The sequence below is a fragment of the Aedes albopictus genome, chromosome 2 (assembly GCF_035046485.1).
Source record: "Aedes albopictus strain Foshan chromosome 2, AalbF5, whole genome shotgun sequence".
NCBI lineage: Eukaryota > Metazoa > Arthropoda > Insecta > Diptera > Culicidae > Aedes > Aedes albopictus.
Genome location: NC_085137.1, coordinates 227,538,318 through 227,551,496, shown reverse-complemented (window position 1 = coordinate 227,551,496; position 13,179 = coordinate 227,538,318). Strand labels below are relative to the sequence as shown.

Below are 13,179 nucleotides of genomic sequence, written 5' to 3'. Positions count from 1 at the left end.
TTTGTACGATTAAATTAAGCTGTAGCAGATCGGAAGCATCTTGCATACCTACTTACATGTCAATATTTTTTTTTTTAATTTGTTAGTTAGGCCAGGAAGAAGCAGAAATCAATCGCACGAAGTCCTCATATGATAGTCTCGCATTCTAAACAGCGCGATTTCCTCTATCACATTGCACATTATATTGTCTATCCGGTTGGAATCAAGACAGACATTCAATAAAAAAATGACGTTTTCTTGGTCCACAAGTGTCGCAACTGTTTCGCATCTAGTGCGCTGTGTTGCCGACAACAACGGGAAGGATGCGCACTACTTTTGACATGATACAAAAACGTCGCGAGTTGGGTCGCGTCGCGACTTGATTGTGCGACCTCCGGTTTGGTGGCGGCCCGACAATATGTAGCTCCAAAGATAGGCTTCATAGCACATATCCTCATAAGTCAACCATCCAAGTCTGTTCCGATAGAACAAAGTGCAACAGCAGTTGTCTCTATTAGATCCCAACATGGTACTAATCCTACACCCTAGAAGGCATCCGCTAAAACGCTTGTTGATGATTGATTGCTTGTCAGCAAACGCACTTCAAGTGGTGCACTACGTCTTGGAAGCAATTGCGACTTCTGGCTTCTATCAGCACGTGCTACTGCGCGCTGCAACTCCATCAGACAAACAGCAGCGTCGTCAGCTGCTGTTGCAAGTACCAAGAGTTACGCATATTTCTACGAAAGTGGAAATATACTTCCCCATAAAACCGATCGACTCGAGTCGCTAATGGACCGCCACCACGAACGAAAACGAAAATGAATGAATCAATTAAAGCACAATTACACCCCGCTGCAATAGCACTGCTCGTTCATGCCATGTTGCGAGAGGGGCCCCACAGCTTTTCATCGGAAATCAACGGGGTCTAGTCAAGGGGTGGTGTATGATGGGTGGTGTTTGGCTTATTGGTAAATTGTTCGGTTACCGTCCTGCTGGTTGTGACAGCCAGTCTGCCTGCCAGCGGAGTGTGGCGGCGTGTGAATTGTGAAACTGTTTTGTTAATGAAATTGGAATCTTTTCTTTACGATATTTGTTTTCATCCCCACGGTTCATTCATGGTTGTTTTGTGGTTAACCTGCTTACATGGAGATGAATTGAGGTGGAGCGTGGAGAGGAAGTTGTTAATCATGAATGTTTAATTTATGAGTAGACATCGCACCTGATTCGTTATACAAAATCTATCGGGCCAAACATGTTTATGATATGCGGCATTAATCACATATAAGAGTTTTTAATAGCTCATTATATTAGTCACAAATGATCAAAATTTCAATGCATTTGGTTTGTTGAATCCGGAGATATAACAGCTCAAAGTTTGCTATCGGATAATTAAACCTTTCTCAAGGACCTTTATAACTTCATGGAGAATGGCCCGATCTTTTCCAAAATTGGACCACTGATACACAACTAGTTGATGAGCTTAGAGTGAGGTGGGGCAAATGTTCGACCCTAGTTGAAAATTCAATTTTTTTGAAAAAAATCGAAGCAAATAAAAATAAATGAATACCGTGTGGTTATTCTACCATCTATGAGCTAAAATTTTGCTGAACAAAGTTACGTAAACTGTCTTTTCAATTTTGAGTTACAACACCTTTTGTATGTGTGCGTCTTATTCGAACTCTTGCCCCGGGCAAAAGTTCAAATCTAGTGTTTGTGGAATTTCGCTAACCGTAGCACACTATTTTGACACTTTGGTAATAGAAATAATCGAAACCAATTAATATTTGATGTTGGAACTGGAATACACTTTAAAGTTTAATCTGGAATTTACGCAAATCAGAGTTAAATTTACTACACCAAAAATTAGTAGTTTTTCACCAAATTCAGATAAAACAACAATTTTTTTCAACTTTGATCGCGTTTTCTCACTAATTCCATCATTTTTGGAGATAATATGTACATTTTACACAATTTTAGGTTTTAACGAAGTTGCCACATGACTCGAACTTTTGCCCCACTATGTGTAAAATATGGTTTCCAAATCTTTTTTGCCAAAAGTTATACATGCTAAAGCATCTACAAAATATACCTAGTTACGCCCCAAAATAAAAGACCGAGTTCGATTTCATTACAATTCCAATCCATGCGTTGGAAGGACCATCGCAAACTACATTTTTTTGATCAAAAATCAACATTTTGTCATAACTTTTCAAAACATTGACCAATTTTCATAATGTTTGGAGTGAAAAACTCTTTTGAAAAGGTTTCGAACAACCTTGACACCCGAAAGAAATAATTTGAATTGCGCTCAAAAACTTCAAAAGAAACTCTTGCCCCACTCGAATTTTTGCCCCACTTTACTCTACAGTAAAAATTTGAGAATATTTGATGCCCTTTTCGAAAAGTTAAAGCTAGTTGAACATTTTTTGAAAAGTGAAAATTTTACTTGTCCCAGTTATTTTGAGTATCCCTTGTAAGTGCTGAAGTAACTAATGATGCAATTTTGTGAACAGCTTTGATACATGACAGACACTTATTTGAGGATTTTTTTTATTACCGTACGGGTTTGGGCAGAAGGGTCTCAGATTTTCCACAGGCAGGGCTCATGGATATATGAACAAAAAAAAAATTGAGGAAAATTCAGGGTCGCCTATTTCCCCGGAAAACTCAGGTGGATTTTTTTTTGTTTTCCCCTGACACTACTTACTTTGAAAAATCATAACTGGAGAACGGAACATCGTAGAAACAAAGTTTTTTTAGAAAATGAAAGCAAATTCTCAGAAATCCAAAAAAATATGAACTGGGAAAAGTTTTCCACAGTTGGGAAAATTAGTAAAGAAAAGCCAGAAAAACTATGCCCGAACTCGTGGAAAATTTTTGAAAAAATATTTTTGAGAAGGTTATTTTATAAGCTTTAATCGCTGAAATTTTTGAAATGCACTTTTTTTTCGTTTTTGAGTTATGGCCAATTTTGTTGTAAAATGTCCAAATGTGCCTTAAAAGCCTTTTCTTTGAAAAATCATAACTCAAGCACGAAGCATCGTAGAAACATTTAATGAAAATGAAAGCAAATTTTCTCAGGAATCCAAAAAAAATATGAAATGGAAAAAGTTTTCCACAAAATTTCTCACCGTTGAGAAAATTCATAAAGAAAAGCCGGAAAAACTATGTCCGAGCTCGTGGAAATTAAAAAAAAAATATTTTTGAGAAGGTAATTTCATAAGCTTTGATCGCTGAAATTTCTGGAATGCACACAATTTTCGTTGCTGAGTTATGGCAAATTTTGTGAAAAATGACCATAGGCTTACATGGTCATTTTCACATAATTGACCATAACTCAGTAACGAGGAAAAAGTACATTTCAAAAATTTCAGCGATCAAAGCTTATAAACCCAAGTAACCACAAGCATTATATCATAACATTAATTCAATCGTATTATAGTTTAGCTAATGCAACATAACTTTTATTTTACATCTGTCAAGTAATGAAGCGTTTAATCTACATTATGAAAGCATTGAAGCATTACGATATTTTGACAGTTCTGTATAGTTCTATAGAGCCGTTGTTAAATGCTTCATTGCATTACCATGTTAAAAGCTTTATAGCAATCAATAATGCAAGCATTTATTACTTTATATATACCTTTACTAAGGCTTCCATCGTTGTAAACAGAAAAATATCGCTCAGTTCGAAAAAAAGAACTGTAAAACATATTTAGAAACAGAACCAGTCAAAACAAAAGAAAAACAAACCAAAATTTCCATGGATTGTTGCGGAGCACTTAGATTATCATGCTCAGATGTTGCTGTGTGAAAATGTATATTATGTATGGTTTTTGGGTTTCTGGTTGGGACATGAAAATAATCAGATGCTGAGGGAACAAAAATTATGTGGGGTATCGGTTTCCTTATTTAACTTAACGCTCCGATTTCATAAAAGGAAGAATTAATGCGCTATTTGTATGGTTTCTTATTTATTGTATATTAGGTAGAAGTGAGCAGGTATGAAAACAAAAGGAAACAGAATCAACACAGACGAATTTATATTCGAGAGTAACACAACTGATGGCATTCAGATCACAGCACATTTTTTTAGAGTTGCGTAAAACACAACTCAATAAGGCACGAGCTAAGTATACGTTACTTAATGTTGCGCTTTTTTCCAGGTGCAAAATACATGGTGTCGTAGCACACAGCGTTCGCGCGTCCGAGTTTCATCGTGGTCCAGTTTCAGCAGTCTAGGTTCAATTCCCGAAATACAATAAAAAAACATCAAAGTGAGAGTATCGGAAGATAAAAATAGATAGAAAAATGAAAAATATACTTTTTTTTCTTTTTTGACATGATGCATTAGGTATGCATTCCATACGATTTAATTGCATACTATAAGGTACAAGCATTTTGTATGCTTTAGCAATCACCACAGTAAACCTTGCTTTAAATCAACAATAATAGCGCCACTTTCGACTTTAAACCTACTTTTATGGTGCCTATATGACAAAACAACTTTATATCGCATGTCATATAATACACTATAAAGCGAAATTAATGCTCTATATAAAGCGTCATGGTTACTTGGGAAATTACTTTCCCAAAAATATTTTTTGAAAATTTTCCACGAGTTCGGACATAGTTTTTCCGGTTTTTCTTTATGAATTTTCTCAACGGTGGAAAATTTTGTGGAAAACTTTTTCCACCTCATATTTTTTTTTTGATTCCTGAGAAAATTTACTTTCATTTTCATTAAAAAACTTTGTTTCTACGATGCTTCGTTCTTGAGTTATGATTTTTCAAAAAAGGCTTATATGGCACATTTGGACATTTTTTAACAAAATTGGCCATAACTCAAAAACGAAAAAAAGTGTTTCTACGATGCTTCGTTCTTGAGTTATGATTTTTCAAAGTAAGAAGTGTCAGGGGAAAACAAAAAAAATCCATCTTAGTTTTCCGGGAAAATAGGCGACCCTGAATGTTTCTCAATTTTTTTTTTGTTCATATATCCATGAGCCCTGCCTGTGGAAAAAGCTTCATGAAAATCTGAGACTCTTCGACCCAATTCGTACGATAACACTGCTCGACAAAATTTTACAAAATTTGGTGTTATGGGATGAAAAAAAAAAATAACAAGGGTTTGGGACTCTAGAAATGTCATAGTGAAAGAATTTTTGAAAAATATTGGACCGGGCCTTCACAGTTTAAACCCGAAGTTTGTATGGAGAACTTGGGGTGTTCAATTGATATGTGCATTAGAACGTGCCGTGCATATATTTATGCGTTTTTGGTATTTGGGTTAGTTTCGTTGTTGTCTGACGCCTAAATATATGCACAGCGCGTTCTAATGCACATATCAATTGAACACCCCAAGTTCTCCATACAAACTTTTTTTTTCTCATCCCATAACAAAATTTAGTGTTGAACGGTGTAATTAAAAGAAAATGCCCATTTGCCAAATTTCATCAATTTTGATCAGCTGAAATGAGAGCTTTAGATGTTGATTTGGGTGAGTATTTGTTTACATGTTTTAATGTTTTCAAGTTGATTGTGTATATATTATGGCCGCAACCACTAGCTATTGGATTAACTCTTTCAACAGTACAATTGGAAGAATAAGGGGTGCTCACAAGTTGGTTCTAGTTAAGACCTCAAGATATCAATTTGTGAGCACCCCTTATTCTTCCAATTGTACTGTTGAAAGAAATATACGTGTTGACTATAAAATGATACACTAAAACCTCAAATTATGCACATGGCTGGTGGTGTATAGATTAAAAATGCATAAAATGAGGGAAATGTATGCATAAATTAAGTTTGGGCTTAAATGAGGAAATCTAGTTCGTGAGAATAGGTCTTGCTCCTGGGCATTTAAGGTGGGGCTAAGAGAGTTTCCCTAAAGTTCCCAGAGAGCACAGAAAAGGGGGTTCCAAGGGACTTCAGGGGCGTTTCAGGGGGTTGTTTCAAGGGATTTAGGGTGCCTTTTAAGGGCGTTCTGTCAGGTTTTGATGGCGTTCTCATGAGATTACGGGAAATTAAGGGGCATAATTTAGAGTGTTTCAGGGACATTTCAGGGCAATTCAGGGGATCTAAGGAGCCTTTAATAGGCGCCACAAGGGGAATGAGGAGCGTTTCACGGCATTTCAGAGTAATTTCAGAAAATTTGCAGGGGTTTCAGGAGCATTTTAAGGGTATGATAGCATTTCAGAGGCGTTTCGAGGTATTTCAGGTCACGGTCGTTTCAGGGGGTTTCAAGAACATCTTTAAATCAAACAGCATTTCAGGGGCGTTTCAAAGCATTTTGGGATGGAGCCCCTGAAAATCCTCTGCAACTTCCTGCAACGCCTCTAAGATCCCCCTACAACCCTCTTGGACCCAATGTAACGCACCTGAGACGCTCCGAAACCCCCGAAAACTCCTCCTTAACGCTTCCGTAACGCCTCTGATTCCCAAATTCTAAAATCCCCCTTAATTCCCCACGGACCCCATATAACGCATCTAAGACGCTCCGAAACCCCCGAAGACTCCTCCGTAAGGCCTCTGAATCCCGCCGGAAATGCTCTGAAACTGCCTTAAATGCCTCTAAAATCCCCCTAAAACCCCCTCGGACCCCATGTAACACACCTGAGACCCTCCGAAACCCCCGAAAACGCCTCCGTAAGGCCTCTGAATCCCGCCAAAAATGCTTTGAAACTTCCTGAAATGCCTCCAAAATCCCCTCGGACCCTATGTAACGCATCTTAACCCCCAAAAACACCTGCTTAACGCCTCCGAATGCGTCTAATACCCACTTGGAAACACCCTCTAAGACCTTCGGAAACACCAAAAACCGTACCTGTAACGCCTCCAAACCCTGTCGAAAATCCTCTGATACTCTCTGCATTGCTTTCAAAAACCCTCTCAGACCCCCGAAACCCCCCTTGAGATCTCCTAGTACCCCTTGGGACCCCCTGTAACTCCCCTGTGACTTGCATTCGCTCATCCCTATAAACACCCCCTGCCGCCGTTGCAATAGTTACCGTCATTATTAAATATTCTTATATACAATATTGGTTCTGAGTAGCTTTTCCTCTTTCCATGCTCATGCAGGGCATAAAACAGGTGAATAAATAGAAACTGCATAAAAATAACATGCATAAATTGAGGTTTTAGTGTAGTGCATTAACGTGGCTGAGTATATATAGTATAGTAGTATTTCGTTCATAATGATGCCATGATTTTCAGCTCCATCCGTTAACATTTGGTGGTACTGAACTCAGCTAAAGTTTCTTCTTCTTCTTCTTCTTCTTCTTCTTCTTCTTCTTTCTCTTCTTCTTCTTCTCCTCCTTCTTCTTCTTCTTCTTCTTCTTCTTCTTCTCCTTCCTCTTCATCATCTTCTTCTTTATGGCTCTACGTCCCCACTAGGGCTTGACCTGCCTTGCTTCAACTTAGTGTTCTTTGAGCACATCCACAGTTATTAATTGAAGGGCTTTCCTTGACTGCCGTTGCATGAATTTGTATATTGTGAGGCAAGCACAATGATACACTATGCCCAGGGAGCCGGGAAAAGTTTCCCGAATGGAACGGGAATCGAACCCGCCGCGCCGTTTCCAGATTGGCGATCTACATAGCCTTCAGCACTAGGCTAACTGGAGATCCCAAGTTTGTATGAAAGTTTATATGGGAAAAAACTATTTTTGCATTTTTCTCGCGAGAGGCTCTATTTTTTTTTAAATCACATAAGTAACCGATTATATAGAACAATGAAGTGCATCGATTTTGAAGTTTTGCCAATGCAGTACCTATATGTATATTTGAAGGTATACAGTTCGATCATAATGCATTGAGATTTTGACACCATGAACATGCCTGCTAGGTGGATTTTCACGAAAATATTTCCACGTATTACACTTGTATGTTTGTGATAGAACCACAGACAAACAGACGTAACACCTTGAACGAATTTCATGGAAATCCATCGCCCAGTTCACACTACCATCACCTGGTGGAAAAGTTGAACGAATCACTGTGTTGTGCAATATCGTCAACAGAAGGCGCTAGTGTTAAACGTCAAACGCATAAAAAAACGATGTGCGCGCCTCTCTCTGGTTGTGAAAGCCACAACTATGAAAATTTGAAATGATCGTTAAAAGCGTGGTCGATGGGAATTTCGCAAGTGCTACGTCTGTTTGTCTGTGATAGAACTAACAATGGACATACATATGTACATATGACGTTGTATACTTTTAGGCTGGTCACAATATATGGAGAAAGACCATGATGAGGATGACGAGTTAGATTCCCGGTCGATCTAGGAACTTTTGGTAATAGAAATTGAGCATAGAGTATCTTCATCAGTGCTGAAAATGTCATTACAACATACAGGGGATAGACAAAATGAACGGGACAGGCAAAATTTTCACTTTCCAAAAAATGTACAACTAGCTGTAACTTTTCGAAAAGTGCATCAAATATTCTCAAATTTTTACTGTTAGTTCTTCAACTAGTTGTGTATCAGTGGACAAAATTTGGAAAAGATCGGATAATTCTTCACGAAGTTATAAAGATTTTTGGAAAAGATAAAATTATCCGATAGCCAACTTTGAGCTGTTATACCTCCGGATTCAATGAACCGATTGCAATGAAATTTTGACCATTCATGACTTATATAATGAACTCTGGAAAACATTTAACTTAACTTGAAATTTTTAACAAGCGAAAAAGTTATAGCGGTTTTATTTTTTTCACGATTTTTTAGTAAATTGGTCTATTTTTAATATGCATTCCATTACTTTTTCAATTTTTTGGCGGCTATGTTGTTACTTTCCTTCAAAACGCATTTTTATATAAGTCAATTAGAGGGAAACTAAATGAACTATAATTTGCATCTTGAATTTTGAAACGATGTTGATGTTTTGGATAATTTGGTGTATTTTTTAGAAAAATAATCTAATCGTTATAACTTTCTTCCGTGTTAAGAATATTAAGTTAAGTCAATGGTTTTTCATAGTTCATTATATAAGTCATAAATGGACAAAATTTCATTGCAATCGGTTCATTGAATCCGGAGATATAACAGCTCAAAGTTGGCTATCGGATAATTTTACCTTTTCCAATAATCTTTATAACTTCGTGAAGAATTGTCCGATCTTTTCCAAATTTTGTCCACTGATACACAACTAGTTGAGGAACTTACAGTATAAATTTGAAAATATTTGATGCACTTTTCGAAAAGTTACAGCTAATTGAACATTTTCTGAAAAGTGAAAATTTTGCCTGTCCCGATCATTTTGTCTATCCCCTGTACATTGCCCAATAAGGGGGCCCACACTTACATGAAAAGCCAAAATATCGGAAAATGCCGAGTCTTACCTCCTAAATCAATTGTTTTGGACTCCCATAAGCTACGTTCAAAATTTGAGCAAAATCGGTTGAGCCTAAGGGGGCGCTCAAAACGTTTGAAGTATGTATGGGAAAACCTGGCCAAATGTATGTAGAAATATTAAGTTTTCGAATACAGTGATAGGCGTTCGTTTAGCCGAGAATAAAAAAAAAGGTCAAGAAACTCATACAAAAGATTTTATGATGCAACTTTTTTATCGTAGTAATAGTATATCTAGTACAGTTTTATAAAAATGTGATACATTAAACTTACATATACACTGAAACAAAACCGAGGGTAAAAACCCTTCAAATTTCATTTTTTGCCTAGACATTCATTAGCCGAGGTAAATGAAAAATTGGTTTTCAATAGATTTTTTGCAATTTCGTGAGTATATTTCGAGAATATACTCCAAGGCATTTAGTTTATGACGTGTTAGCAAGATATTTGACCTTAAAAGTTTATTTATTTGTGAAATTCAGAGAAATATTATAAAAAATGTCCCGATAAGGAGAAGCGACGATAAACAAGTTTATTTAAGAGAACTGATTTCTATAAACACTCAAACGTAAGCTAGATTAGCAGTTTTGAAAATATGGCACAGAGTTATTGTCAGAAATGTTCAAATTATTGCATAAAATGTCATGAAAAAATATTGGTTTTTGGTTGGTTAAACTTTAAAATGGGATTGATAAAAGCTAAATTAAATAGTTCTGCATTGAAATAAATACGTGCCCTAATGCCTGTGGAGTATACCTGTTTGATACTACCATTACTAAATGAGTTAGAAGAGACTGCAAAGTGAAAGAACTGCAACCTACCCTATTTATTCAAAAGCAGATGCTCATACAAAAATGCAAGATTTGGTTAAATAATTGGCTTATTTCATTCAATTTGAAGAAATACATTATAAATGAGTCTTAGTTGTGAACCACATTCATTTTTAACATAATTTATTTGAAAAGAATGTCTAAATTATGAAACAAGTAGTTCATGCTAGAAATTTGAATACTTTCGGTGTCGTTTCTCGAAATATGAGCCGTCCAATGTATATTATTTCAGCCAGAATACAGTCTAGAAGATATTGGGAGCTGTTAGAAGACGTAATAGTAGTAAACGCTGTGATTTATGCAAGAGAAACCATCATGTTTCATCAAAACAATACTTAAATACGTGATTTTTTGATGGTTTGTGTTATTTTTTTCTGTTAAAAACGTTGTTTTTCGCAAAATTTTAACCTGCTTTGGTCATGAAACTTTCATTAGATTCTTTTGAAACACTTCCGATAAAAATAACTACATCAAATCTCAATTGAGAAACATTTAAAATATTATGACATATTTATATGAGATGCATGCAAAATTAATATGGCAACACTTCCAAAAACGATCTAATTCATGATTTACAAGTCGATCTATAATGCAGCTCACTATACAAAATGACTTTGTTGGATATTTTTTCGAAATTTGATAGTTTTTTATTATGGAATTAGGCATTCTAAAAATTGTGCAATTCGGCTAAACGAATGTCTAGGCAAAAAATGACATTTGAAGGGTTTTTACCCTCGTTTTTGTTTCAGTGTATATGTAAGTGTGATGTATCACATTTTTATAAAACAGTACTAGATATACTATCACTACGATAAAAAAGTTTTATCATAAAATCTTTTGTATGAGTTTCCTGGCACTTTTTTGAAATTTATTTAAAGACACGGACACGTTCAATGCTTCCAGTGAGCTTTTCGCTCTTTGAAGGAAGCACGACACTAGACAACGGACTAGCATGCAACGCCCAGTGGCACAGCCGAAAACTTTTCCTGACAGCTGCGGCGGGAATCGAACCCGCGCTCCTCAGCACGATGCGACTAAGAGCTTGGTGACCCTAGCCGCACGACCACGGAGCCGCACACGACCACGGCTAAACGAATGTCTATCACTGTATTGCCGCTAGGTGGGGCTGTAAGCGTTCAATAATCAAACTCTTTGGTATTATTTTAGGTGACCCAACAACTTTGTCGAAGACCGTAAAGTGATTCGACGGCTGTGAAAAAAAGTTAAACCCTAGGTAAAGGTTATACCCTAGGCAAGTTTTCCCATACAAACTTCAAGCGTTTTGAGCGCCCTTTGAGGTTCAACCGATTTCGCTCAAATTTTGAACGTAGCTTCTGGGAGTCCAACACAAGTAATTTAGGAGGTAAGATTTGGTATTTTTCGATTTTTTTTTGTTTTTCTTATAAGTGTGGGCCACCCTACTGCCCAAGTAATATTTTTTTAGTCAAATAGATTTGAAGAGGTTCTTATAAGCATTACAAAACCAAAAGAAAAGGTGTTAGGTTTTATGGCGGTTCTCAAAACCTCTTCAAGTCTAATTGGTCATCAGAATGTTACTTGGGTTTAGTGCATAATTGATCGGACAAACCGCCGATTTTCATACGAAAGCAAACCATTGTTAGAGAGTCCCAAACTTGGCCATTTTGAATGAAAATGGGCGTTTGATAAATTATGCATCACTGCGTGTAGCTAGATTCAATCACCTACAGCTCATTTCAGAAGCTGAACCTGAAAATATGGTATATGAACAACTTATGGGGCTAGACCAATTCTACAAAAAAGTCTCGGAAAATCCCGGAGAATACCTTCGAAACATGCCAATTGGTATTCATCATGACTTCCGACTTCTCCGTGAATTTTATGATGATATGGTATAGCCGCAAAAATTTATGATATGTCAAAATGACATGTTCAGTCTTGATCTTCTTACCTGAATGCAAAATGGCTAATGGCAGAGAAAATTGACTGATTGTGGAATTGCTCATAGAACACTAAGCTGAGAATCAGCCTTTGTCTTAGTTCGAAAGTTACACCAAAAAGAAGAAAATAATTAAATAAATAAGAAAAAAAATAGAAGAAGGTGAATAACATTAAGAAGAGGAAAAGCGAAGGTCTATGTCTATTGAGAAAATTGATCCAGATTTATAAAAATAGCAAAGAAAACTATTTAAAAGTGAAAAAATGAAAGAATTTAATGTTTACCCAAAATGATTTAAATGTCCAAAATATTCTTACAGAAATATTGGATTCGTCCAATTGAAACTCAACTTATCCTCTGAAATGTCTTCATTATTTTAAACTAACGTCCATCTGTTTCGCAAATACCTAGGGTAAATCACCCAATTGTTGCACACTGCATATTGTGGATTAAGCACTAAATTGGTGTCTGAAGTAACTTCATTGACTTCCGCTGCTTTTCCTATGCGTTAAACATAACGTCGGAAGTAGTGCGCTGTATAGAGAATCAGATTACTTCCGACGTTATGTTTAACGCATAGGAAAGGCAGCAGAAGCCAATGAAGTTACTTCCGACACCAATTTGGTGCTTAATCCACAATAAGAAAGGCACGGAGTGTGCTACAATTGGTGAATTTTTGAGGTGTGCACAAAATTGTCGATTTACCCCAGCCCACAAGTGACTTACAACAAATTGAGTACATCATCAGTTGGCCCACGGTGACAGGCCCACAAAACTAAACTTAATGCTCTCCAGAATACCTAACACTTTCTTTCTGATTAATTTTCCCCACATTATCACGATTGAATCAACAGCCCTTTGTAGCTACCATATACAACCATTTAGCACGCTGCCGCCGCTACGCTGGCTGTCTTTATCCACAGCTCCATCCGTGCGCTCGTTGTTGTTGCTGGTGTTGTTCACACAAATGACCATTTTCCGCTATCGCGCACGCTGTTCCCCACACACAAACAGCTGGCCGGTGTATCGGCCCCCCTAATAAAGCTAGACTCTCCGCGCGCGCGGTTACGGTCCAACGGTGGAGAGAATCAGTCACC

The 13,179-nt window shown here is 36.9% G+C and overlaps 1 protein-coding gene across 1 annotated transcript in view; it reads right to left on the bottom strand.

Moving 5' to 3' along the window:
* LOC109401374 (dual specificity tyrosine-phosphorylation-regulated kinase 4) overlaps positions 1–13,179 on the bottom strand; it is a gene marked incomplete in the record, with an annotated part of 426,866 nt that overhangs the window by 117,028 nt on the left and 296,659 nt on the right.